Source organism: Numida meleagris, chromosome 1, assembly GCF_002078875.1.
Source record: "Numida meleagris isolate 19003 breed g44 Domestic line chromosome 1, NumMel1.0, whole genome shotgun sequence".
Lineage (NCBI taxonomy): Eukaryota > Metazoa > Chordata > Aves > Galliformes > Numididae > Numida > Numida meleagris.
Window position 1 is genome coordinate 260,366 of NC_034409.1, and position 25,235 is coordinate 285,600.

A 25,235-nucleotide genomic window follows, 5' to 3' on the forward strand; every position below is an offset into this window, starting at 1 on the left:
ACGGTGACTCCACCACTTCCCAGGGCTTCTCATTCCAGTGCCGGACCACTCTCACCACCCAGCTTCGCCCTGCACACCCGGTGCCTAACGCCACTTCCCTGCCTCTTTTTGCAGTGCCTTTCAGAGAAACTCCCAGCTACACGAAGCGGAGACGGATCCTCGGTGCCGGCGGCCTCTCCTCCCCGCGTATGCTGCAGCGCTCGGCCAGCGACAACAACCTGAAGGCGGAGACCCGGGCGTCCTACTCGCCGGTGCCCTCGCTGCGCAGCCTTCCCCCCCAGCTGCTGGCCCAGATGCAGGAGGCCGCGGTGGGGGTCGGCGGTGGGGACGGCAGCTTGGCCAGCTCCGGCAGCATCCGCAGCGCCCACAGCCGCTCCCCGTCCCTGCAACGCGTGCAGGAGGAGAAGGAGGTCGACCTGCCCACGCTCCGGAGGAGCAGCCGCGGCAAGGCCAGGTGAGGGCTGGGGTTGGCACCCATGGGAGCAGCTCTGGGACGCGGGGTGGGATGCAGGGAGCTCAGTGCTGTGCGGTTCTGCACCATCCCGTCCCGGCAGCGTGGGGAGCGGGGCTGCCCAGGGCTTGGCACGAGCACAGTGGGGGCTGCTTCGATCTTCTCCCCATCCCTCGGTCTAATTTTGCGTCTCGGAAGAGTGGTGAGTACATCAATTCCATGTTGTGCTTGTTGTTGCCATGACAATGAATGCATCTTGAAAACTAATATTTGGAGGTGGCGTACTGCAGAAATGCCAGCCCCTTGTGTGCGTCCGAGCCGGCTCCTGGTTGTCGCTGCCTCCTCCATACCTACAGGTGGTTGCTCTCTTGAACCCACTTGGGCCTGGGTGCAGTTGGTGGGCATGGCCACGCTCCCTTGGTGGGTCAGCACAGGACCAACACTCGCTGTGATATGGGGATAGCACTGGCCCATTCGTGTGGCAGTGACCTTAGTTCTCCTGCTGCTCCCTTGTCACCCAGTGACGAGGGTGGACAAGGACCATGTGCAACGCGAACTCCAGCTCTGTCGCTGCTCTGACTCTGCCTTTGGGTGGATCCAAGGCACGAGTGCCCTGGTGGTTTAGGGCAAAGGCCTCCCTGGCAAAGTGCTGCCGCTGGGACGGAGTTGAGGAGAAGGCCTCTTGGTGAGGGCTGGGTTCAGGTTTTGCTTCATGAAGTCCTCTGCTGGAGAGGTGAACCGCAGCCGTGCCTGGTGGAAAGTAACGTCTGCTAGCGGGGGCTTCATGGGAAACTCCAATGCCATGCAGGCAGAGCAGGAGGCTGAAGAGTGGGTGCCAGCTCTGGGCTGTCCTCGTGCTTGCTAATGAGCAGGAAATAGGTTTGGGCAGCAAGGAGCCGGTCTGCAGGTGACAGCTCTTTACATTAAATGCCACACCAGCAACGGCTTGGGGGCCCTTCAAGGTGATCTGAACAAATCAGGGAAACAGAAGCACGTCAGTGAACGAAAGCTAATGAGAATAAATGCAAAATAGCTACTAGAGGGAAAAAAGAATCGAACGACTCGAGTCCTCGGTAGGATTCCTAATTAACAGTTTAACCTGAGAGAAGCTGCAGGTTGTTTCCCATGCAGCTTGTTGGGAAGCTCTGCTCAGCGTGAGCTCGGAACAAAGTGCAGTGGTTCCGCATCACCGCAGGAGCTGGTGGAGGAGGACGTGGGGAGCAGCCCAGTGCTGTGGCCAGGACCTGTGCTGGCACCTCCAGCGCAGCTGGTGAGCGGGGACAGACTGAGTTCCAAGCAAATGATCGTCAGGAATTTCACAGCCATGAAAAAAAATCCTCTGCTCTGAGGAGAGATTTAGGAGAGCTGGATTGTTACCTTAGAAACGACACGAAGGGGAGGAAAAAAGTTAAAAATATTGAAATCATGGAGTGGCTTGTGAGAGGGGAATAGGTAACTTCGGATTGTTTCGTGGCACCAGGAAAAGAAAGAGCATGCAATGAAATTTAATGGCAAGCAAATTCAAAACCGGGATGAGACGGTGCTTTTCCTCCGCCCTGCAGTTAGCTCTGGAATTCACTGCCTTGGGAGCTTGCTAGACAGGGGCACAGTGTGATGATAAAAGCATTAGGAGGTCAGAGTGGGGAATGTAATTTGATAATCAGTGCCTCTGGAGCTCCTCCTGGAATGGCTGGGAGCAGCGGGGATGCACGGAGCAGCTCTGCCCGTCCTCTGCCTCCTGCCTGGGCCAGGGCATGGAGAGAGCCGGGGCGACAGGATCCATCCTGGCTGTCTGCATTTAATGATGTGTGGATCTAAGTTTTGTTCCATTTTGTGCGTATTTCTGTAGGGGTAGGAGTATTCTGAGGCTCTGAGCTTGGGGCAAGCGGAACTCGCGCGCTGCAGCCGCCGTGCTCAGCGTGGTGTGCGTGCGGTGAGGTCGGGGTGGTGGGGTGAAGCTGTCCTTGGGGATGGGAGGAATGCAGAGCAATGAGCTGAAGCTCGAGGCTGAGAGCCCTGATCCCCTGGGGGAGGAGAGAAGGCTGAGGGGGATGTGGGCAGTGCTGATGGATGTCTGATGGGAGAGGTTGGCAGGAGCGGGCCGGGCTCTACTCACCGGTGCCCAGTGCCAGGGTGAGGGGCACTGGGGACAGACTGGAGCCTGGGGAGTCCTGTCTGACCATGAGAGAGAATCATGGTGTCTGATATTACTTTAAATGATAGAGATGTATGAGTGCCCCGCCACCGTCCAGCAAGAAGCAAGTGCTGGGAGCAGCTCATTAGCAGCTGCATTTGGTGTGACCCCTGTACCTCTCACTCCTTGTTTGGCCTCATCCCTCTACAGGCAATGCCTGGTGCGTTCACATTGGGTTTGAGCTTTTGTTGAGCGATCCCTATCACATCTCAGTGCTCAGTTCCCTGGGATGCTTTCTTTTCTGAGAGGAAAACGTTTGTGGTTAAGTGACAGTGCCTCCGTAAGCACGTGGAGTCCTCTATCATCTCCCCAAAAAATCTTGCGGAAAAATTGGTTCCGGGTCAGATTTTGATCAGGATAAATACAAAGAAAAATCCGTGCCTGCAACGCGTGCCCCCAAATCCTTTATTCCGAGGGAGGAAACAGCCAGCAACATTCTGATTGTTTTGCAAATATATTCAGGATGGCAGACGTAATTGAAGGGAAGAGTGGTCGAGCTGCGGCGTCTCACGTTTTCCAGGAGCAATGCTGTGTTTATGGGCACGGGGCAGAGCCGGGTGATGCTGGGGATGGATGCACCCCACAGGGCTTGGGACAGCCTCACTCTGAGCATCCCCAGTGATACTGGGCTGTCCCCTGGGCCCATAGCTGGGAGCCCACCCTGGGGAGGCTGTTGGTGGTGCAGGTGGCTGCCATCCCCCCACTCCCAGTGCTCTGATGGGCGGGGGTCTGCACAGCCCTGTGTGACCGTAGTGCACAGCTCATGCCCGTAGCTCTGTCCCAGAGCTGCTCCTGGCAGCAGCGTGGTGCAGGCGCAGGGCAGCTCGGCAGCAGAATTACACCGCGTGTTTTTCAGGCTGTGGTTCTGATAGCTGCTAATACTGCGTTTCATGAGATGTGTGATGCGTGACTCACAGCCAGCGTGCGAGAGCCTCCACCTTTTTTCCTCCCTCAAATCCCACTCCATAACGAGCGTTTCCCTATCTGCATCCCGCTGCAGTTGATGTCTCTCCTGCACAGATCGAGCACCTTCAGCTTGTCAGGGTCTGTTTAAACCCAAACCTCATCCATTCCCCAGGCTTTTCCACGCTTTTGGGACACATTCTGTGTCGCGTGATCCTTCAGAGATGAGCTTAAGTGTTCTTAGATTGCTTCAGTCCATCCTTAAACTTCCCACTAGATGTGCAGTCGGGCTCACCCAGACATGAATTAGTTCCTGCTGCTGGTTTCCAGGTGAGCTCTTTCCTCTCTGCCCCTGTGAAGTTACACACCATCTCACACTGATCTTTGTGTTAAAGGCTGATTCAGCGATGAGCAGACATTAAGTTGGTCTTCCTTAGCTTCATCCATTGGAATTTTTCTCTCTCTGCAGTGAGAACCAACCATTTCCAGCAATATCTGGGATCTTTTCTTGCTGCCAGTGCATTTGCAGAATGCTTTCTTGTTTGCCTTGCTTCTCTCTGCAGTGGCACTTCTTGTGATTGTGCCTTCTGGATTTTTCTATTTTGTGTGTGTGTGTGTGTGTGTGTGTTTTGCCCACAGCAATTGCTGCTGTTTCCCAGTTTCTGTAGCATTTGAAGCCTTCCCTCCAGCCTGCCTGCCTTCCTCCCAGCCTTCCTTCCTTCTCTCCCTCCCATCTTCCCTCCTGCCTTCCCTCCCTCCTGCTTTCCCATCTGCCTTCCCTCCTTCCTCTCCTCCCTCCCTCCCACTTCCCCTCCTGCTTTCCTTCCCTCCCTCCCTCCTGCCTTCCCTCCCTTGGGTGAACACTTCCCGTTTTGTGGCCATTCCTGCCAACTTTGCCTTCGTGTTCTCAGCCCTGTCGGAATCAGAGCCCATGAAGAGCTCCTACGTCTGTTTTCTGCACCGTGTGCGTAACAAGTGGTCACAGCCACAGTCCAGGAGCTGGCTGGGCAGTCCGGGCCCCGCTCCTGGTAGCAAATCTCAGCTCAGTGCCACCTCTCATTGCCCTGCATCCCCTAAAGCTGCTCCAGAGGGCACAGCACAGGGCACTGCTGGATCAGGAGGGCCATGTTGCCAAGCCCGGCCGGTGGCTGCACATGGCACGTGCTCAGAGCAGGACACATGCTGAGGGAAGCAGGGATTCTGCTACCTGCACCCCGAAACGCCTTCTGCTGTGGTCCCGGCCATGAGCATCTCTGCAGCAGGCAATGCGAATTGCTGCTGTGCCCGAGGCTGCTGCGGGCAGAGCGTGCACCGAGCACTGCTTCTCCACCGCACAGAAACCCAGAGAGCGTCCTTTGCTGGCAGCGCCCCGAACGTTCCTGGCCCTTCGCCACCCTGAACAAATATCCTTCTTCTGAAATTGCTAAAACTGCAGTTATTGCATCAACTGCATCCTAGGGATCTTATTTCTAATAATCCTGACCTCTCCTCGGGGGGTTTTAATAAAATAGATGCCTTGTCTCAACCTCTTTTCTCACATTATTGCATTTAACTGTGTGGACTGATGCACTTATTCCCAGGCCCCTTTCCCCCTCAGCGCTGTGAATGAGATCTTTGCCCTAAGTGCTAGCTCGCTGCTTTGCTTATTTATTTATTAAATGCCTCAGCCAATTTGCTTTACCTTCCCGGCTTCTGAAAGGCTCTGAGCCATTTGATTTGCTCTGCACACATTGGGGATTTGAGGAGAAATGGCCACAGATTGTTTCATTCTCTCCCACCCTTTGCTTTCCAGCCTGGTACCAGCTCTTAATCTGAGTCCCTTCTGCATCTCAGCTGCAGCCTCGGACCCTCCCTTGCAGCAAAATCATTTCCTGGGGGTACCAGTGCAAAGGCTCTGCCCTGGGTGCTGCAGGGCCCCAGGGCTGCAGTGGGAGCGAGTTTGTGGCATGGCCAGCAGCGCCAAGCGGTGCAGTGATATGGGGCTGTGCCCCACGCATCTGATGTGGGGTTTTGTTTTTGGGGTGGGGTGGTGAAGAGCAGAGTTGGAGCAGCTCTTGCTCCTGGTGTGGTGCCGTGGTCTGAGATAACGCCTTGTTTGGGGGGGGAGGGAGGGGAGATTCAGGCTGGACGTTAGGAGAAACTTCTCTGAAAGAGTGGAATGGGCTGCCCAGGGAGGTGGGGGGTGGGGGGTCACCGTCCCTGGGGCTGTTCCAGAAACGTGTAGGTGTTGTACTGAGGGACACGGTTTAGTGGGAAATACTGGTGGTAGGTGGATGGTTGGACTGGGTGATCTGAGAGGTCTCACCAGCCTTGGTGATGCTATGATTCTAAAGGGTTATTTGGTCAGTGCTCCTTTGGAGAAACGTGGTGAGGAGGAGCGCTGGTCCCCAGCCATCCAGCAGGGCAGGAAATGAGGGGTCCTTGCAGAGGAACTGCAGAATAATGAGGATTGGAAGGAACGCTGGGAGGTCATTGGGTTGAACCTTCCACGAAGGAGAAAAGCAAGCTCCCAACTCGTTGGTGAAGGAACAGGAAGGGCCTCATTCCCCCCCACTCAAGGCTCCTCTCCAGCTGCCCCCAGCCCACCGTGGGGAGAGGAACCCAGCAGGGGCAGCAGCTTAGGGCAGAGCTCTGCTTTAACGTGCACCTGAACCGTGCAACGCCTGGAAGGTGCTGCAGCAGCTCCGGGTGGGGAAAGGCCGAGGGAGGGAGCGTGCGGCCTGGAGAAGGGACGGCTGCGGGGAGGCCTCGCTGCGGCCTTCAGTGCCTGGAGGGGCCCGGACACGGGAGGAGAGCGGCTTTGTGCGTGGGCAGAGGGCGATGGGGCACGGGGGTACAGCGTTAAACTGAAGCAGGGGAGACTGAGGTCAGATGTGGGGGAAATCCTTCACCCACAGGCCCTGCACTGCTGCCCAGAGCTGTGGGTGCCCCATCCCTGGAGGTGCTCAAGGCCGTGGATGGAGCCCTGGGCGGCCTAAGCTGGGGAGCAGAACTCAGCCCACGGCAGGGATGGGTCTGGGGGTCCCTTCAACCCAACCATGCCGTGGTTCTGTGAGTGCTGAGGTTGGCTTGTGCCCTGTGGCACATGGGGACATGGTTAGTGGGCATGGTAGGGATGGGTTAGGGTTGGACTTGATGATCTTAGTGGTCTTTTCCAACCTTTATGATTCCACGATTCTGTTGGTGACCCCCTGGGCCACTGCCCCTGGAGCAGGAGGGGCTGCACATGGCACTGCACCGTCTGTGCGTAGAGTTACTGAAATAGCCACGTTTCCGAAAATGTGGGACAGTGAATGACAACAGCTTTAATCAGCTCAGCATCATGAGGTAGGAGAGATGCTGACAACACTCCCTGTGCCTGCTTCTGAAGGTAATTTCAAAAAGATGACAGAAATTCATCAGAAAGGCCTGAGAAATCCAAAGCGGTTACATCCATATGGGAAGTGCTAGGGCAATCCCACCGGAGGACCTCTGGGAGAGGAGCTGCTCCCTGGCACACAATAGCTGCCTGCAGTGGGTACAGGAAAATATCTGGGACTAAAGAGACTACTGGGAATGGGGATCTGGGTTTGGGGAAGGCAGCGTGCGTGCCAGGAGCAAGGCGAAGCTGTTGTCCAAATGGAGACTGTGTGGGTTGTGCTCTTCGGTGAGGGTCTGGTGCACTGGGTGGGATGGAACGTGTCCCAGAGGGGAACTCATTTCTTGACCTCTCAACCCTAAACTGGCAGGAAAATAAAGGTTTGGGAAGAGACACTACGTCATCCTAAGCAGCGTGGGTGATGTGACAGCCAACGGCAGCAAGGCTCGCTTGGTTTTAGTGGTGGTGGCTGCATGAAGGGAGAGGGGATTAAACTGGGATGGGATTTTCTTAGAAGGGGATTTCAGTTTCATCCATCCGACACACTGAGGCTCGGTGCCATGAATGTTACAGTGGTGGACAAACAATGCATTGGTGTCACCCTCTGCCCCGTGCAGCTTTGTGCTCTTGTTGGTAGCACTGGGCTGCCAGAACAAAGGGAGGAGGTGTGAGCACCAGGAGCACAGAGCCAAGGGGCCACAGCTTCAGCCCATGGTCGGGGCTCTGAGAGCTTTGGTGAGGTTTCATCTCCAGTCATTCAGACCTAAGAGAAGAGGGATTGCCTGCGTTAAAATGAGCAGTGAAATGGGAACGATGGAGCGAAACGTCACCGCATTGCTGGTCCAGGGCGTGGTTATTTTATATGGGGGAAACCACAAGGCTTCGAAGTCCGATGGAGTTTGTTGATAAGTACAGGTGATACATACTGCAGGGAAGGAATTCAGACAGCCTAAACGCTGTACAGGATTTTAAATTAACTGCGGTCCCACCGGCCTCCTTGTCAGCTCCACCATGAAAAATTCCACTCATTCATGAGGAATCGCTCATTATAATACAGAAGAAAACATCAAAATGTACGGAATGGGATAGAAAATAGGGTCACTAAGGCTGTGCTGTGCCAATGCTCGGTGGGGTGCTGCTCCCCGGTTGCTGCAGGTGCCACCCACACGGGGAAGGGATCAGTGGGGCCATGGGCAGTGGAGGGGGGGGGACATGCCACGGAAAAGCTGAGGATGTTCTCTCAGGGCTGGGTTATGCCCACGGGCAGAGTCCCCACGGCGGACCTGGCCACCAGCATCCTTTCCAGTGCCCCGCTCTGTATTTCCCTGTGGTGCTTCTCTCCCAGCTGAGCTCTTCAGTGCGCAGAATATTTCCACTTAGAGCTGTCTTTCTTTCCTCTTTTCGTCTTTCAAGGGGTGTCTGCCGTCACCTGCAGGGCTTGTCGTAAGAGCTCTTCATCCTGGCCCTGCTGTTGGCACACTCTCCTGACCACGGCCGGCTTATAAAGTGCTACAACGGTTTGGGTTGGAAGGGCCCTTCAAGGCTGTCTGTTCCCACTCCCCGTGATGAGCAGGGACCCCCCCAGCTCCATCAGGTGCTCAGAGCCCCGACCCCTGAGCGTGGCTGTCTGCAGGGACGGGGCAGCACCACCTCTCTGTGCAACCTGTGCAGTGCCTCACCACCCTCAGTGTGAAGACCTTGCTCCTTACGTGCATTCTCAATCTTCCCCCTTTCCATCCCTTTCCATCCTTTTTGTGCCCTCCTCCGGATGCGCTCCAACAGGTCATTGTGTCTCCTGTGCTGAGCACTCCCCACCTGGATGGAGGGCTCCAGGTGAGGTGTCCCAGCGCAGAGCAGAGGGGCAGATCCCCCCCTCTCCCTGCTGGCCGCACTGCTCTGGATGCACCCAGCATGCAGTTGGCTCTCAGGGCTGTGAGGGCACAGTGCTGGCTCGTGGTGCTGCCCCCCACCAGTTCCCCCACGTCCTTTTCAGCAGGACTGGGCTCGGTAATGGATGCTTTCCATCCTTCTGGCACAAGGACGGCTGCGCAGAGGTGCCTGCCCCACAGTGCAGCCCTGCTGCGCTCCTTGTGCCTGCAGCATGCTGGGGCTGTCCCTGCCTCTGTCCCCACGTGGCTTTGGGGAGGGGGTGTCCTTGGAAGACCCGGGTCCAGTGATGGCATCGATACGCTCTCCTGGCACGGTGCGAGTGGCCGTATGGCTTTGAGCAGCGGGCTGGGAGCGCAGGCATGGCCCGAATGCCAATGAGCTCCACGCAGCTCTGCAGCCCACCGTCCTCTCCTGGAGAGCAGACAGAAATGCAAAGTGGTTGGAGCAGGTGGCTGGTGCTGTCCCAAGCGGGCGGCTGCCAGGCGCGGAGCTGCTGTTGCAGCAGGCAGGCGGATTGCGTGGTTCTCCGCTCTGGTGCGCTGCCCTGGTGCACGCTGGGCTGGCTCCAGCGCCGTGTTCTGGATGGCGAAGTGTCACGTCTCGCAGCTCGTGGCTATTTACACGCACTTGTGCATCTCGCTGCTTTTCCCAAAGACGTTAGCCCAATCATTTGCCACAGCATCGTCAGCGTGTGATCTCTGAGTGCTTCCCAGGGCGGGCAAGTTAATGGTGTTGACTTCGGTCATTGCATTGCAGGAGCTGGCAGAGCCGCTGTGCTTTGCTCCCATCTCTGAGAGCTGTGCAGTTCCAGCTGTACTCAGTGTCTCTCGGCCCTGCCACCATTCACTGCCTTCCTGCTTGGCCTCATGCAGCCCATCTCTGTGCCCTAACCCCTGCTGCTGTCCTTACTGCCGTCCCCGTGACCCCAGCCCCGAGCTCTGCGTGCTGCTCTGGAGCACTCCTGTTGGCACAGGGCAGCACCTGGATGCTGCAGGCAGCGCGGAGCAGTGCCCATGGTGCAGATCCTGCCAGAAACCGAAAAGGAGGTTTGGCAACGTCAGGGCCGGAATAGCAAATAGCAGAGGAGATATCCTGGGACTTCTGTCAATCAGTGGCACTCTTGTCTGGATATTACCGGGCGGGCAGGCAGCTCTGAACAGAGCTGTGCAGGCTGAAGGCGGAGACAAACGCTGCAAAGAAGCACGGGCTGGAGGTGATCTCTTGGTACACAGATGTTGGAAAGAACGAAATAGTTTCTGCAGAAGCAGAGCTGAGCAAGGAGGGCGCGACTTAACATCACATTGGTTTGGAGGATCCATAGGACTGGAGGTCTGGTCTCAGCCATGCCCTCCCCACCATTATCCACGTGCGTTTCTCACGGCAGCACTGCTCCCATCACGAGCATTCTGTGTGCTTAGGGCTGATGGAAGAGCAAGGGGAACGTTACCACTGGTGCTGAGCCTCATGCAGCGCTGCCCGAGGCACAGGGATGCTGCAGCTGTTGGTCACTTCAGCTTCGCCAGCCCAGAGCGTTCGAAACTGGCCCTGGCTGCGGGGCTGACTCGTAACAAACAGAAGCAGGGGCCAAGGAGGGAGATGGCAAGTGGTGAAAGAAGTTATGATGGTGACACCAAGCTGCGTGGTGTGGTTGACACATCCGGGGGACGGGAAGCCGTGCAGAGAGATGGGGCTGAGTGCACCTGATGGAGCTGTGGGTTTCCCTGCTCACTGCAGAGGGCCCTTCCAACACAAACCATTCTGTGGCTGTGTGATTGCCCGTTAGACAACAGTATGGGAACTGCTGAGTCACAGCCTGAGCCACTGATTGAGCACCTGGAGGAAAGACCCAGTCAGCCCTGGGAGCACAGGTGAAGGCAATTCGCTTCAGGCCTCATTTAAGGGCTGACTGCCCCTGAGGAAGGATCTCTTTCTGGAGATCCCTCTTTGGTGGAAGCTCTTCCCTGCAAACCCAGAATCTTCTGATACAGGTGAGTGATCTACTTCCCTTCCCTTGTAGCACCTTGCTATTGTGCTGGTCCTTCCACCTCTTTTGTAATTCTTTTTCCATCGTGTTGGTCCTTCTGATTGCTACAACAACAAACCCATGGAACTCTGCTGCAAATGCAGCAGTGAAGAGGTGGTCCTGGCCAGGGATTGGACCAGTGCTGTCAGAGTTTTGGCTGGGGATCGCTGCTCACATCAAGGGCTGTGGGGATTTCTAGCAGGATTAATGCCTGTGTGGGGAAAGGTTATTCCTGGCTTGCTGCTGTTTGCTTTTATGCTTTCTCCCTCACAAATTAGGATGAGAGGGGATGGGCTCAGTGTGCTGGGGAGGGTCAGGTTGGAGACTGGGAACAATTTGTGCTCTAAAGAGCGGTCAGCGCTGGCACAGGCTGCCCAGGGCAGCGGGGAGTCCCCGTCCCTGGGGGTGTTCCAGGACTGTGGGAATGTGGCACTTGGGGATGTGGTCATTGGGCACGGAGGGATGGGTTGGGGTTGGACTGGGGATCTCGGAATGTCACTTCCATCCTTGATAATTCTGTGATTTTATATGGGTTCAGTGTGCTTAAACTCTGTAAAGGGATGTGCACTAAAGTTGGCAAAGTGGCTGCCCACATTCCACTTGTGCTTTGCTTCATCTGATGACATTCAGCACAGCTGTCCTGATGGCAGCAGTCTCAGTGCACAAACAGTCACTGGGGATTTCAGGGGCTGCAATAATCCCAGCCCCAGGCACCCCAGGTGTCAGCTGCCTGCACCATGGGCACGAGGTCAGGAGAGGAGGGAGCGATGCTCATGGCCCCATCTAGAGGGGATTTGGGATCTGGGGCAGCTTTTGATTTTACCTGAAGATGGCCAACTTTGAAACACACGTGGGGTCTGGAATGACAGTTCATACTCCCAGTTTTTACCTACTTCTCCCAAGCTGGTGTCCCTGTGCAAGGCTACAGTGCTGGTGCACCTCCATCTCTATGGGTTCATCATGGCCATGCGCCTCTGTGCGGTGCCGAGGTGCCCCAGCTGTGAGGCTGGGCTTCTGCCCAAAATATCTGATATTTAAAGGGTTTTATGTCCCAGTTTAATGTTTATGTGCCCATAACTCACGTGCCCAAGTCTCCCTGTAAGAGCACCGAAGGCATTTGGGACCCCCAGAGCTCTGTGGTGTGTGCTGTATGGAGTGACCCTGGGCTGCAGCAATTAATGGGTTACCATCATTATCTCCACGGTGCGGTGTTTACGACATCTTTATAACCCTCCTTGGTTACAGTGCGCGCACCCCAAATGAGACCACGCTGCATGGCTTGGCATGAAATTGCTCGTATTGCCCGGAGTTCAGCATCACTGACGCTGGGCAGCAAGCTCAGCTGTTGTAAAGCGGATTTGTTCCCTGTTTATGGGGCTATTACTTTACGGTGGGTGAAGTCTCGCCAGTGGCATTTCCGAGCTAGCTGGCTCGCAGCGACGTGCTCTTTTAGCTGGTTTTAATCTTCCTGTTGAAATATCTTCCAGCCTGAAATTTCCTAGTTTTTTTTCCATTGCTTCTGGCTCAGCGTCAGTTAAAATGGACCTGAGTGTTCGAAATGAGGGAAAGTGGAGGAAAAATGGTTGCAGTATATTCTTTGAGTAGATCCTGGTATAAAACCCAGCATGGCAGAAAGCTGGTGTTTCACCTGGGTGTTAGCAGTGAACCAAGCAAGTGAGTTAGTGCTTCAGAGGAAGTGAATGCTGATTTTGCACGATGCTAGGGATTGGAGAAATCCAGTTTTGTACTTGTGTATGCCTTCAGAAATGCCACTCTACAAAATCAGGGTCCCATAAATGCTGCTGTGGTCCGGATCATAGCACTGCAGAGATCCTCCCTCTTTCCTTTGCTCACTTCCAGCTCCTTGCCCCAACCAAACCAATGGAAGCACGCAGGTTGAAGCAGCTGTGGGTCCTCATCTGCCAGCCGTGATGTACCTTTGTGACATTGCCCTCGCTGAGCCCATTCCTGAGTGTCTGTACACATGCAGGGGGTGGCAAAGGGGCTGGGGCGTGTTTGCTGTGCGCTGCAGGAGCTTGGGTGCATGGAGCCAGCCCCAGCACGGCACCAGCACAGTGGATGATGGACACATACCATGTCTTGTGTTCACCTGGGGATCCCAGTGCTGGGCTGGACTGGGGCAGCTGCAAGGTGTGCAGATGTGCAGAGCCCTCTTCTCTTGGCAGATGTTCTGTCTGAATGCAGGAAGTGCTGTAGGTTTCCCCACATTGCATCTGTGTTCATTTCCAGAGTCTCGTCTCCGTTAGGTAGTCCACCTTTGTGTTAAGTTCTTATCAAAATCCAAGGCGAAGTATTAATGTAACTTTTGGAGTATCTTTATACCACTCTCACTGCTGTCAGTGCGAAGGTGGGAAGAAGCTTTCCTCATGGGTGATGCACCCAATGGAAGAAGCCGTTGGCAGTGCTGATACCGGTCACTACCAGGATTTGATTTGCAGAGCCACTGGGGACAGGGCGCCCATGCTTCTGTCTCTGAGCAGCTGAGTGGGCCATGAAGAGATTTTTACATCCAGAAGGATTGCTCGAGTCCTGAGCTGAGAGTGAGGGTGGCTCTGAAGTTCTCCTGAATGAGAAGGAAGGCTCTATGCTGGCTCTGGTGGCACTCATCCTCCTGGCTCGCCAGGGTTTCCATTGGATGGGCAGGGAGGAACGCTGCGTTGGTGCAGCTGGCAGAGAGGTGGTGGCACGGAGCTCAGGGCTGGCAGCAGTGCGCTGGGAGGAGGGCTCCGCTGGCTTCACCATTCAGAAATGGAGCTGTCATCATTCACAGCACTCATAGGAACACCCAGCACCAGCCCTGAGTGCGATCCAGCACTGCAAAGCCCGAGCGTGCGTTGCAAGGGAGCAGCGCTGCGTGGCTTCTGCACGCAGCTCCTGCTCAGCACCGTGGCTTCGCGTGCTGGTGCACTGTCCGTGCGTTCAGGATTCCTCCCGAATCTCGTGGGAAGGGACCTGTGAGAGCTGCTCAAGGCATTTGAAACCTCCAGCAGAAATTCGAGCGCTGATTTTTTTTAGACGTGCCCTGCGGGTATCGCTGCGGAGAGATGGTTTTGAGTGGAGGAAGGCTTATGCATTTGACGGCAACCACAAAAGATGTTGAGTGTAAGTTGAATTCAGAAGAATTCAAACAAGAAATTGCACTGTCTCAGGGCTTTTTTTTTTAAAAGTGAGAATAATTAAGAGTTTAAGTGAGTGATCCCGTTATCTTTAAGCTGAGGCCGGGTTCTTGTCCAGCTGCGTGGTGGAAGGATGGAGCAAGGACATTGTGAGCAGCCAGGGCAGGGCAGGAGGCCACGTGTTGGCAGCCACAGGGGGAGGTGATTGGGTGAGCAAAATGCATTCAGGTTTTCTGCAAAGCTTTAGATGAGGTTTCATATTGCAGCTGCTGCTGAAACTAAGGATGGGACAAAATATTTCATTGTGGCTCGAAGGCTTCTAAATGGAGGGAGTGATGGGGGGGACTGAAATGTCGATTTTCTGGGATGGCAGACAGTGAGGAATGGGGCACCTGGAGCTGCTGCTGGAACTGCTGCGTTCTGTTTTCGTCTCTGAGCTGGGGAAGGAAGTGTGCAGTGAACCCTCCACGTCTGTGGAAGAGGCCAAGTTTTTTGGTTGTCCAAACGATGCGACGATGCTGATGAGGGCTGAGTGCACCAAAGGTGGCAGCTGGGCCACCACAAAGATGAACACAACATATTTCATACTTGCATATACATTGCTTTAAGTCCTACATTCAGCTACACGGCGCCGAATGCGGAGTACAGCTCCAGAAGGGCACTGATAGCTCTCAAAATGATGAGCTTGGGGCACTGTGGCAGCCAGAAGAACTGGTGAAACACATGGAGAAGAGATGGAAGGAAGGCAGTGCCACTGGGGGCTGTGCTGATCCTGCACTGCTCGCCCTCAGCGCTGCGTGCATTTCAGGTCCAGCATCTCGTGGAGCGAGAGGTAGAGCTGGAGAAGGCCCGGAGGAGGAGAGCAGAAATGCTCATGAGGATGGAGCAGCTGCCCTGCGAGGAGAAAGTGCACAGGGACTGCAGCCTGCAGAGGAGCAGGGTTGGGGAGGCACAGCCAAGGGACACAAAACCACCAACCACCGCACGCAGTGGGTGCAGAGCTGCTGTCAGCAAACCCTGCAGCAGGGTTCCCAAGAAACTAGCTGCAGATCAGGTAGAAGCAGGCAAAGCCTTGAGGTCTTCCCTGTGCAGCAGGCAGTGCAATTCCAGATGCGTGGCGTGGGAGGCCATGGGCTGTGCTGGGAGGTGCAGGAAGAGGTGAGATGAATAGCTGGAGTGCAGTGCTGGAGAGCACAGATGTGGACAGGACCGAGCTGGTTAGTCCAGCTAACGTCCCCCAGAGCTGTGATGGATGCTGGAAGGCTCAAGTGAGTGGTGAGGCACACATGCTGTCCTTAATAGCAACTTCTAATGCTGCTTGTCAGAGACAGAAAACTGCGTTATCAGACCATTAGCCTGGTCCTGTGAAGTATTTCATATATTTTATGCCCTAATTAACTTAGGGTGAGACTTGTCTTGTTGTTGTGTTGCACTTCTTTGACATGAAGTTTGTAGAGAGTCTTCCAGTTCCCTCCCTAGATGCTTGAAGCGTGATGGAAAGCTTCTGGCTGTTAGCATCTGCTGGAAGCTGCAAGCAGCTCGCACGTCTGACTGCATTGGATGTGTCATTTGTGAGATCTGCTTAGGTTAGATACAATTTCCATCCTCAGGCCTGATCTCCCTTGGTGCTGTAGCTGACATAGCTTTCCTCTGGTGTTGCTGTCATGTTTCTGCATATGGGAACCCTGCCTGGGCCCCTCGGTGCTGGCGGAGCTGCTGCATGCTTCGTTGGATCTAAGTCTGCAACCGTGGTTAAGTGAAGCTTCTCCAACCACGTCCCTGAAGTTTCCCCTCTCTTGTCTCCATTGTGGCAGTTCAGAGGATGCCTTAAAGAAAAAGATGAGCTCTGAACAGTCTGTCAAGGTTCTGACACAGACCTGGATTATTGAGCTCTGGCTTATTGTCAATATTATTGTCTCAGTGTACAGTGGGAGTGAATTGTCTGAGGTGGGCTGAGATCTCAGCACTGGGAAGCTGCTGGTCCGAGGGGCTTTGGGCAACGTGCAAGTTGAAGCAGGTTGTGGTGAGCATCAGTACGGGGCTGTGCCCCAGCCTGCCTGTTTCTCCAGCCCCCAGCAGCTGGAGCCTGACATGGGCAAGGGGTGGATGATCAGCATCAGACAGCCCTTTCCTAACCCATCTCTAACAGGCCAGAGCTGTCCTGAAGCCCCGGAGCGCTGAGGATACATCTCTCCGTGCAAGATGAGACTCAGCAGCTTATGGTCATCTGGGAGTTGTGGACTGCTTCCCAAGGGGGAAAACGATGCAGAAGGGCTACAGGTCCCCTTTGCTTTCCCCCAGTGTTTTGTGTAAGGTATTGACATGCTCTGGAGGTCCTCTTGTGCACTGAGTACCTGCCGCACACCGCGCTCTCCATCAGCTCTTCCTCTTAATGTCATTCACGTATTCAGGAACGGTTTCTAAAATTCAATCACATCCCCATTCCAGTTGCCTAATATACTCCAGCGGAGTTTTCATTATTGGAATATATTAAATTAAGTTGTTTCCTTTGCATCTCTTAAAGGTGCAGCTCCCTTTTCCCGTCCTCCAGCGGTGAATGGCCGTGTACCCTGCAGAGCAGGTGGCTGCACAGGATGCACGGGTGGAGCTCAGTGCATTCCTTGTCCACGCAGGGAGGCAGGTCCGACGTGCTTCCCTGCTAAGGCAGTTCAGAGAAGCGATGTTTGGTGACATCTCGAAATCCAGTTATTTTGCTGCCGGCTGATTTGTCTGCTGGGGCACAGCCATAATTCAGATGATCCCAATCATGCTGACAGATGACTTGCTGCACCTGTGGCGGCTCCGGGCTCTGGATGCTGAGATGCTGGTGTGATCCGTGCCCAGTTTTCCCAGTAGGATGGAGGGGAGAGGTCTGGAGAATGGCTGAGACCCGTTTGTACACGGGTAGTCCCCTGTGTTCAGATGAGGAAACGGCCTCGGCAGTCCCTGGTGCAGGAGGGTCTTATCAGCATCCCAATCTGAAGGCTGCGTCAAAGACAAAGAATAGACGCCGCGGCGACGATCTGCTTGAAGAATTGCTGCTACTGATAAGCAGTGTCTTCCCCTCGGTTAAGTTCCAGCCTGTATGTTTATAATCTGCTTATCTAAATTTCCTACGTGCATCCGATTGAATGTGGCATTCTGCTTCGCTTCCTATATTGAGCTGGTTTGTGCATTGCTCAGCAGCTCCGGCAGCGCACCCTGCACGTGCTGAAATCCACCCCGCGCTGGAGCGGGGCAGTGGGGGAGTCCTCATCCCTGGGGGTGTTCAAGAATGTGGGATGTGACACCTGGGGACATGGTTAGTGGGCATGGTGGGATGGGTTGGGGTTGGACTGGAGATCTCAGAGTTCTTTTCCGACCTGATTATGTTTTATGGTTCTGTAGAGAGAAAGGTCTGACGTGCTTTTCGGTGAAGGCGTCAGGGGTTGGCTGCAGCACCCTTCCCCAAAGCCTTGGCTGGGGGTGGGCAGCCAAGAGGTGTCCCAAGTGCCTTCAGCTACCTGGGGGATGGCGAGGTGCCCGGTAGACCCGAGTTTCTGGTTTTTCCTTCTGTCTATTTGCAATTTGCCATTGATAGGAGAGAGTGGCTAATGTGGAGCTGCAGCAGAGGCTGGGAGCAGGGGAGGTGCGTGGTGGTGGTGGAGATGACCCTCTCCTGGTAGCTACTGTCAAGGCAATGTCATACAGCTTCATTCTGCCTAGCAATCAGCATGCCCTGCCCTGAGCGTGGGGCAGAGTCTGTTCCTGAGGATGGCGCAGGACATCGTGGTTAGCAGTGTTTGTGTGTGAGAGGGCAGCGACCACGTGTGGAAGGTGAGGCAGTGGTGTGAGAGAAGGTGTGAAAGCAGAGGAGGAGCTCCCCATGTGTGAAGGCGAGTGGAAGGTGCTGGGAGCAGCAGGAGATGTGGGGAGGAAGGCTCTGCCAGGGAGATGGCCCATTGTGTGCGGGGACAGAACACGTGGACATGAGCATCTCCAGTCTGGGTCAAGTGCTGCAGGGAAAGCTGGGGCAGTGGCATGCAAGGCAGGCAGGGGAACATGGGGTGGGAAGGGATGAGATGGGATGGGACGGGACAGGATTGGATGGGATGGGATGGAACTGGACAGAATGGGATGCTGCCGTGTCTGATGGCAGGAGAAAGCATGGCTCGAATGTGTTTGAGCTTTGGGAATTGGCTCCACGAAGGCTGAGGCAGCGAGTGGAATTGCTGCACCCCATCCAGAAGTGCTTTGGGAACGTACACCCATGGGGAATGGAGTTAATCTGGAAGCCTGGGGGTTACTGCTGCCTTGCAAGAGTACTTGGAAGCAGAATCCATGTTTACAGTGCTGTGAAGATGCATGTACACACATTTACATATGCATATCTTTACATATCCATATATACTTGCATTTTTTTCTGTTTGCCTTTCTATCTATCTAATCTATCTGTCTGCCTATCAGAGTGGTTTACTGTAACTTGCTCTTGATCTCTGTGATCCGTGATTCAGGTTTTAAGGAGCTTGTGCATCTTTTTTTTTTTTATCATCACTGAATCGAACCCTCCTGGATTTATACTGGCTACGAGCACAGCTCCCCAGGAAAGGTGAATGCAGTAGATCGAATCTGTTGGTGCAACAGAGGACATCTGATGTAGTGCCCTGTGTTAAGCAGATGGTTCTCTTGGAGAGCGTGGCATTAAATGCAGAACTGTGATGTAAATAAGCAGTGGTATGAACGTGCAAGGGTGGTGGGTTGCTGAAAGGGAGCTGCTGGAACAGGAGGAGGTTGGTAGGAAAAACCAACGAGTGTTGGTCCTGTGAATGGTCTTCAGTGTGATCTCTGGTGTCCTTGACACGAGGAGCGTGCTCTTGAGCTTCACTGATGATATAAAGTCTGTGCTCAGGGGGGCTGGGAGGCCAGGGAGAATTTAAAGTACAGGAAAGCTGCAAGTAAGATGCAAATGTAAGCAAGATGTATTTAAAAGAGAACAGATTTCTACTATGAATCTGTAGTTATCACGTCTGTTTCTGTTGGAAACAATAGGGAAAATGTTTGGGAACTTTAATCAGAAGATGACAGCCAGAGTCGGTGTGATGTGAGGGCAAGTGCTGACACCATTGTCCAGCATCCTGTAAGGCCTTACTTAAAACTTAATTTAGAATAGAAAATAGAATAGAATAGAATAGTTCGGTTGGAAGGGGCCCTCAGAGGTCATCTGGTCCGACTGCACAACCACTGCAGGGCTGACCTGGTGAAGTGCATTGCTGAGGGCATTGTCCAAATGCCTCCTGGACACCACCAGGCATGGGGCACCAACACTTCCCCATGCAGCCTGTTCCAGTGCCTGAGCAAACGTTCTCATTAGCCAGCCGTGGAGATTGTCTGATCCCTTTTTGCAGTTGTCTCCGCTGTCGGCATTCATGGCATCCCGGTCCCGTAGCTGAAAGAAATGGCTTTTCCTTCTGTGTTCAAGTCACGTCCATGCTGCAAGGTTAAGGGTTACAAAGGCACTGGAAGTGGGCTTGGTTATCCTACTGGAGGCAGAGGTGGGACTCAGCTTCAGCAAAGGGTGTAAAGTACCTGAAGGGAGGGATGGAGCCAGGCTCCTGCCAGTGGTGCCCGTACAGAAACAGAGGCAATGGGCACAAACTGGGGCACAGGTTCCTGAGCATCAGGAAACACCTCTGTGCTGTGCAGGTGGCAGAGCCCTGGCACAGGCACCAGAGAGATTGTGGGGTGTCCTCCTTGGGGATCCCCACACCCATGGGGCTGGGCACAGCTCTAAGTGTCCCTGCTGGAGCAGAGAGTGACCAGATGGGCCCAGGGGCCCTTCCCACCCGCACTGCTCTGTGATATTGTGAGAGACAGTGGATGCTGGCACAGGTATGAGTTGGAATCATTGTTCCACGTGGATCTGGAAAGTAGAAAGTGACCTTAGGAGCTGCAAGGGAAGTTCTTCCAGTAGGAGCACTAAGGACAAGCAATCTAAGTATTTTTAAAGCAAAGAATCGTAAGTTCATCGGTGACTGTACAGTTACCTGCTGAGGCTGATTTCACCGGTGATGCTTCCACTCCAGTGTTCCTGGTTTGGTTTGGTTTTCCCAGACTCACAGGGCTGGGGGTGTTGGAAGGGACCTCTGGGAATCCCCATGTGCTACGGCAGGTTCCCTACAGCGGGTGGCAATTTCTTCATGGGGCACATCCCAGACACTTCTTTATGGGCCTTTGACGCATTCCATTTGTGTGTTCTGCAACTCAGAACAACGGAAATATTTTTAATCATGCCCCAGTGTTTGTTTGTTTGCAAGATAAAAAGTTGCACTGGGTCAAATGGTGCCGGCCGGGGGAAGATGCTTCCATGGAACTGCAATTCAGAGTGCTGAGCAGTGCTGGGAATGAGGGAAGGCAGAACGATGCGACTTTGAGCATTGCCATGAGCAAATGCAGCTGGCAAGAGGGTTGGATGGAAGGTCCATTTAACCCAGTATCTTCTGGCTAATGGCTAATGCCTTGACGAGTGAGAACAGGAGCTATAACTCTACAAAATGCTCTTTTTTTTCCAGCTGTGTACGGCTCAGGGCTTCCTTGACTCAGCCTTGGTACCTGTTGTAAATAATGGCTCACAGCAGCGTGGCTTTTCCCAACAGAATCACAGAATGGCTTGGGTTGGAAGGGACCTCAGGGATCATCAAGCTCCAGACCCCCCACCATAGGCAGGGCTGCCAACCTCCACATCTAATACCAGACCAGGCTGCCCAGGGCCCCATCCAACCTGGCCTTGAACACCTCCAGGGATGGGGCATCCCCAGCCTCTCTGGGCAGCCTGTGCCAGCACCTCACCACTCTCTCTGTGAAGAACTTCCCCCTAACATCCAACCTAAATCTTCCCTCCTTGAGCTTAAAACCATTTCCCCTTGTCCTGCCATTATCTACCCTTGTAACGAGTTGACTCCCCTCCTGTTTGTAGGCTCCCTTTAGGTCCTGGCAGGCTGCAATGAGGTCACCCCGCAGCCTTCTCTTCTCCAGGCAACAGAGTTTGGTCTATTGATTTCCAAACGCATAGAAACAAGCAGCGGAGTTTTGCAGCTCCCTTACCCCAGGTGCAGTTCCCCCCTTGCCATCTCTCCCCCTCTCTGCAGTGGGGGAGAGCAGCAAGTCCCCACAGCTCCCGGTCCCACCGTGCTGTCACAGGGCTCTGCTGTGTCCCCAGTGCTCCGGGTGCTTTGGCCATGGAGCTGCTCCATGTGCAGGAGCTGTTGCAGCACTTTGCACCGGATCCTCAGCCTCTCCCAGAGCTGCAGCAGAATGTCCCTCCTTTGGAGACCAAAGAGTGCACAGAATATCCCCAAAGCAGGGTTGGGTCCTCCCAGCAGTTCACTTGTCTGTGTATGCAGTGCTCTTGGTCTTCAGAGAGCCTCTCCATTCAGCAAGCGATGCTACCAGGCTTCATGGCATCGTCTTCCTCCCCCAGAACCTTTTGAAAAAGCAGCAGGCCCATTTGCCACCCTCTGATGCTCGGAGCTGATCTGAGTAAGGGTTGTGCTGAGGTTCCTCGTGCTGCACCTCTGCTGCTTGGTTCACCCATCCAACCTCAGACCTCTGCTCTCTGGAGGAGCCCCATTGTAGGGACAGCACCAGACTCTGTCCCATCTCCTGAGCGCATCGCTGGCAGATTTTGGCTGCTTCTCCTGTTTTGAGCCCTTGTTGTATCCCTTGGTTATCCATTGGTCATCTTAAGTTCCTGACAAATGCTCTTTTCTGGATGTTTCTGAAAGATGACGCGCTGCTTTTCAGGCTTTCTGCGCATTGTTCTTCCAGCTCCGTTTTCGTGGGTGTTCTTTTTGGTTTGGTTCATTTTTTTTGTTTGTTTGTGGGTTTGTTTTGCTTTCTTTTTTTTTTTTTCTCCCATTTAACTTTAAAGGATGCGTGATTCATTCTGTTTGGTTTCGGGCTTTTTTTTTCCTCGCTGCAATACAGCTTTGTCTTTTTGCCTGGCATTTCTTGTAGGACCTTCCTCACCCCACAGCTCCCAGCCCTGCTCCCTTCCTTTAGGCCTCCCCATGTCCTCCTGGGATGTCTGAGCCACCCATAAGGAGCCTGGGTGTAGTTTCCAGGCCACCAGCAAAGCCTTCGCTTTCAGCTGACCATTAGAGTTTCTCACTGCCCAAATTAGCTTTTATGAATTAGGAAGTCCCAATGCGTTAAACTGGGTGCAGTGGTGGTTGATTCATTGGCTTCCACTGTCCTGTTTCTTTCTGGCTTCACCCCCTACAGTGTGAGCCATCCCCAGGCAGGTGCTGTTCTGCATCTACCGGCTTTCCCCCCCTTTAGTTAGAGGCCCTCCATGTTATGTTAAATCCCAGCAGCCGCTTCTTTTGGGTTGTAGAAGCACTATGCCTTTCCTGTATGGGTATCCTACTTGTTGCATTTTCCCCAGTTTCTGATTGCTCCACATCATTCTTGATTGCACCGTGCTCTCAGCCATGCAGTTGGATTTTACCTCCCTGCTCCTCAGTCCTGGCTTTGCATTGTACTAAGGTATTTCTGAGAGTGTTCACTTGCGGGTCTTGGTCTTCAGCTCCTGGAAAGCTGCCTCCAGCAGCTCTCTTCCCCCTCCTCACATGTCACTGCTCCGCGGGCCTCAAACATGAGACCCTCCCCAGCATTTGGAAGGGTCCCACGAGGGCTGCCACCTTACCAAATGGGACATTAGTCACCAGGGAGTCCGCTTGTGTTTCACAAACCTGTTCATCTTGGTGCTTAGCAATCACAGAATGGTTAGAGGGCCCTTCCAACCCAAAAGGCCACCTGTCCCACTCCCTGCAATGAGAGGGACCCCACAGCTCCATCAGGTGCTCGGAGCCCCATCCCCTGCCCGTGGGTGTCTGCAGGGACGGGGCTGATATGACCATCCCATAACTTGCCTCGGTGGCAACGTCTTCACTTTTTCAGCTGTCACGTTGGCTTTGCTTTTTGCAAATTTACATGTTTGTATTCAGTGCCTTTCACACCTCCACGCAAAGCTACGAATCATGTGCACAGCTCGTCGTCAGCCATCCATCCTTCTGGCATCTGTTTTAGGGTTAGACTTTCTGGGCTCACAGAGATGAAGAGCAGTTGCATGGTGCTCCGTAACGAACTCCGTGCGACTTGAACAGCTCCAATTGAGGGGCTCACCTGCAAGACAAAGCCAGAGCTGGATGAGCTGAGGAGTGAATCTCCAGCACAGAAGCCAGCTTGCACCCTGCGCCCATGCTCTTCCTCAAGGGCTGCGTGGGGCTCTGGACAGCCCAGCTGCCCCACAGCTTGTGTTTATGCTGGCAGTAGCTCTGTGCAGTTAGAGCCTTCGGAGGGCTCTTTGGCTGTGGGAAAGTTGGAAATGGCTGTGATTACTTTAGTGAGTAATGCGGTGTCAGAGCACGGTCTGACCGCGTGGCTATGCTCCCAATCAGCACCAGCCCTGCCTGGGGGTCGGGGGGCTGTGCCAGTGGGTCTGGCTTGTGGTGTCCCTGTAGAGTTCTTCTGCACCACCGTCTCCCATCCCTCAATGACAAAACCTCAAGGTGCAATCCTTTTTTTAGCCCAAAACGGAGGTCTCTCCATCTGAATCTAGAGCTACTATAAGGTACAAGTGGTGGGGGGAATCATTGTCCTTGGCGTGCTGTGCTCTGACTTGAGGGCATCTGCCTTTCATTGCTGATGCGGTGACTTCTGAGTGTAAAGCAGTGTTAGAATTCTAGATGCAAGTGCTGGTAAGGTGCAGGGCATGGGAATTACTGTCTCTTTTATTCATGTGTAGTGTTGTCCATCATTACTTTGAGAAACATAATTGGCACGTGATGCCTGGCTCCCAGAGCTCCCAACCATGAAGCAAGGAGCAGGTGTGGAAGCAAGCTATGGAGGGAGATTGAAGAATGGTGGGGATGTGGCACTTGGGGATGTGTGGGCATGGTGGGGATGGGGTTGGGGATCGGGATCTCTGAGGTCTTTTCCAACCTTCGTGGCTCTGCAATTCAGGACCACACGGTGGGGGATGCCCCAGCCTGGGCTTGGAGCTGTGCAGCTGGAGGCCCCAGGTGCCTGCTGAGGGGTGGATGGAGCCCATCGTACTTCCCACGTCTCATCGGGGCCTTCCTGGCTTCGCAGGCTGAGGCAGATGAACACAGTTGCCCAAACATACATTGTCTTTGAGACTTCAGAGAGTGTAAGCTCTGGCTGGAGGAAGTGCCCAAGTCCTGGCGTGACACTGCTTGAGCAGAGCTGTAGTAGCACTGCCTCTCCTTGACTGCATTAATCTCTGTAGGCAGCAGCAAAGTCAGGCACACGTCCCACCTGAGCCAGGAACGTGCGCCTGGCATGGTGCACTCACTCTCAGAGTCGTGCAGGAGAAGGTGTGGGGTTGAAGGCAAGGAAGGGATCGTGCACCCACTGAGGTCTGGCATGGATGTGTCTTTCTGAAGTGCATCATCAGTTTTGTGAACTCTTGCATGCTGCGGTGGTGGCCAATGGACCTTTGGTACCTTCTGGCAAAGAGAGCCCATTCTGAACGGAGTGAGGTCTTGCACCCTATGGACGTGGCTCCAGCACCTGCCCCACTGCTGCCTGGGGCTGCCTCAGTTCATCTCCCAGGTTTTAGTGGAACATTTTAAGGCTATGGGACAACCTACCAGCATGTGCCAAGAGTGGGTTCCGCTCAAGGAAGCAGCCACTGGGAAGTTCTATGATTCTATGACAACCCGAGCGCTTCTGCTGTTCATCCTATGTTTGCAGAGCTGAGCAGTAGGAAGTAGGCGCGGGGACCTGCTCGAGCTGATCCCTCTCAGGTGCATGCATCGTGTCAGCACTTTGCTAGGGCTCAGCTCATCAAGGTGAGAGGCAGAAACTTCAGCATCGTTGTCTTCTGCACTGCCATCACTCTCGGAACACCAAGGGGCAAATGAACACCCACTGGGTCCATTTCCAGCGGGTCCCGTTGCCAGTGGGTTCCATTTCCACCCTCTGCAGCTCTCTGTTGGCAAACCTTGTCATTGCATCGTGTCGCTGGAGGCAAAGCGTTCGGGTGAAGGTGACCCCGTGGCTGCAGCAGTGAGAGGCACCTCCTGCCCCGCACCACCCCATCTGCCAGAGCTGTGTCCGCCGATGCTCCTCGGATCCCGAATTCATCCGGGTGGTGGCACAGTCTCTCTGGCAGCAGGACAGGCAACGTGCCCCTTCCAGGTGCCGTCTGCTGGAGGCGTCACAACACGCGCGTCCGCCCGGCGCGTGACTCAGGCGCGCTGCCTTTTTTAAGAAGT

At 54.3% G+C, this 25,235-nt stretch overlaps 1 protein-coding gene across 1 annotated transcript in view; it reads left to right on the top strand.

The window, feature by feature from the left end:
• Positions 338–25,235, top strand: part of LOC110392179 (SH3 and multiple ankyrin repeat domains protein 3-like) — a gene marked incomplete at its 3' end in the record, with an annotated part of 155,445 nt that continues 130,547 nt past the window's right edge. Inside the window, 1 exon segment of the mRNA XM_021384204.1 lies at positions 338–454.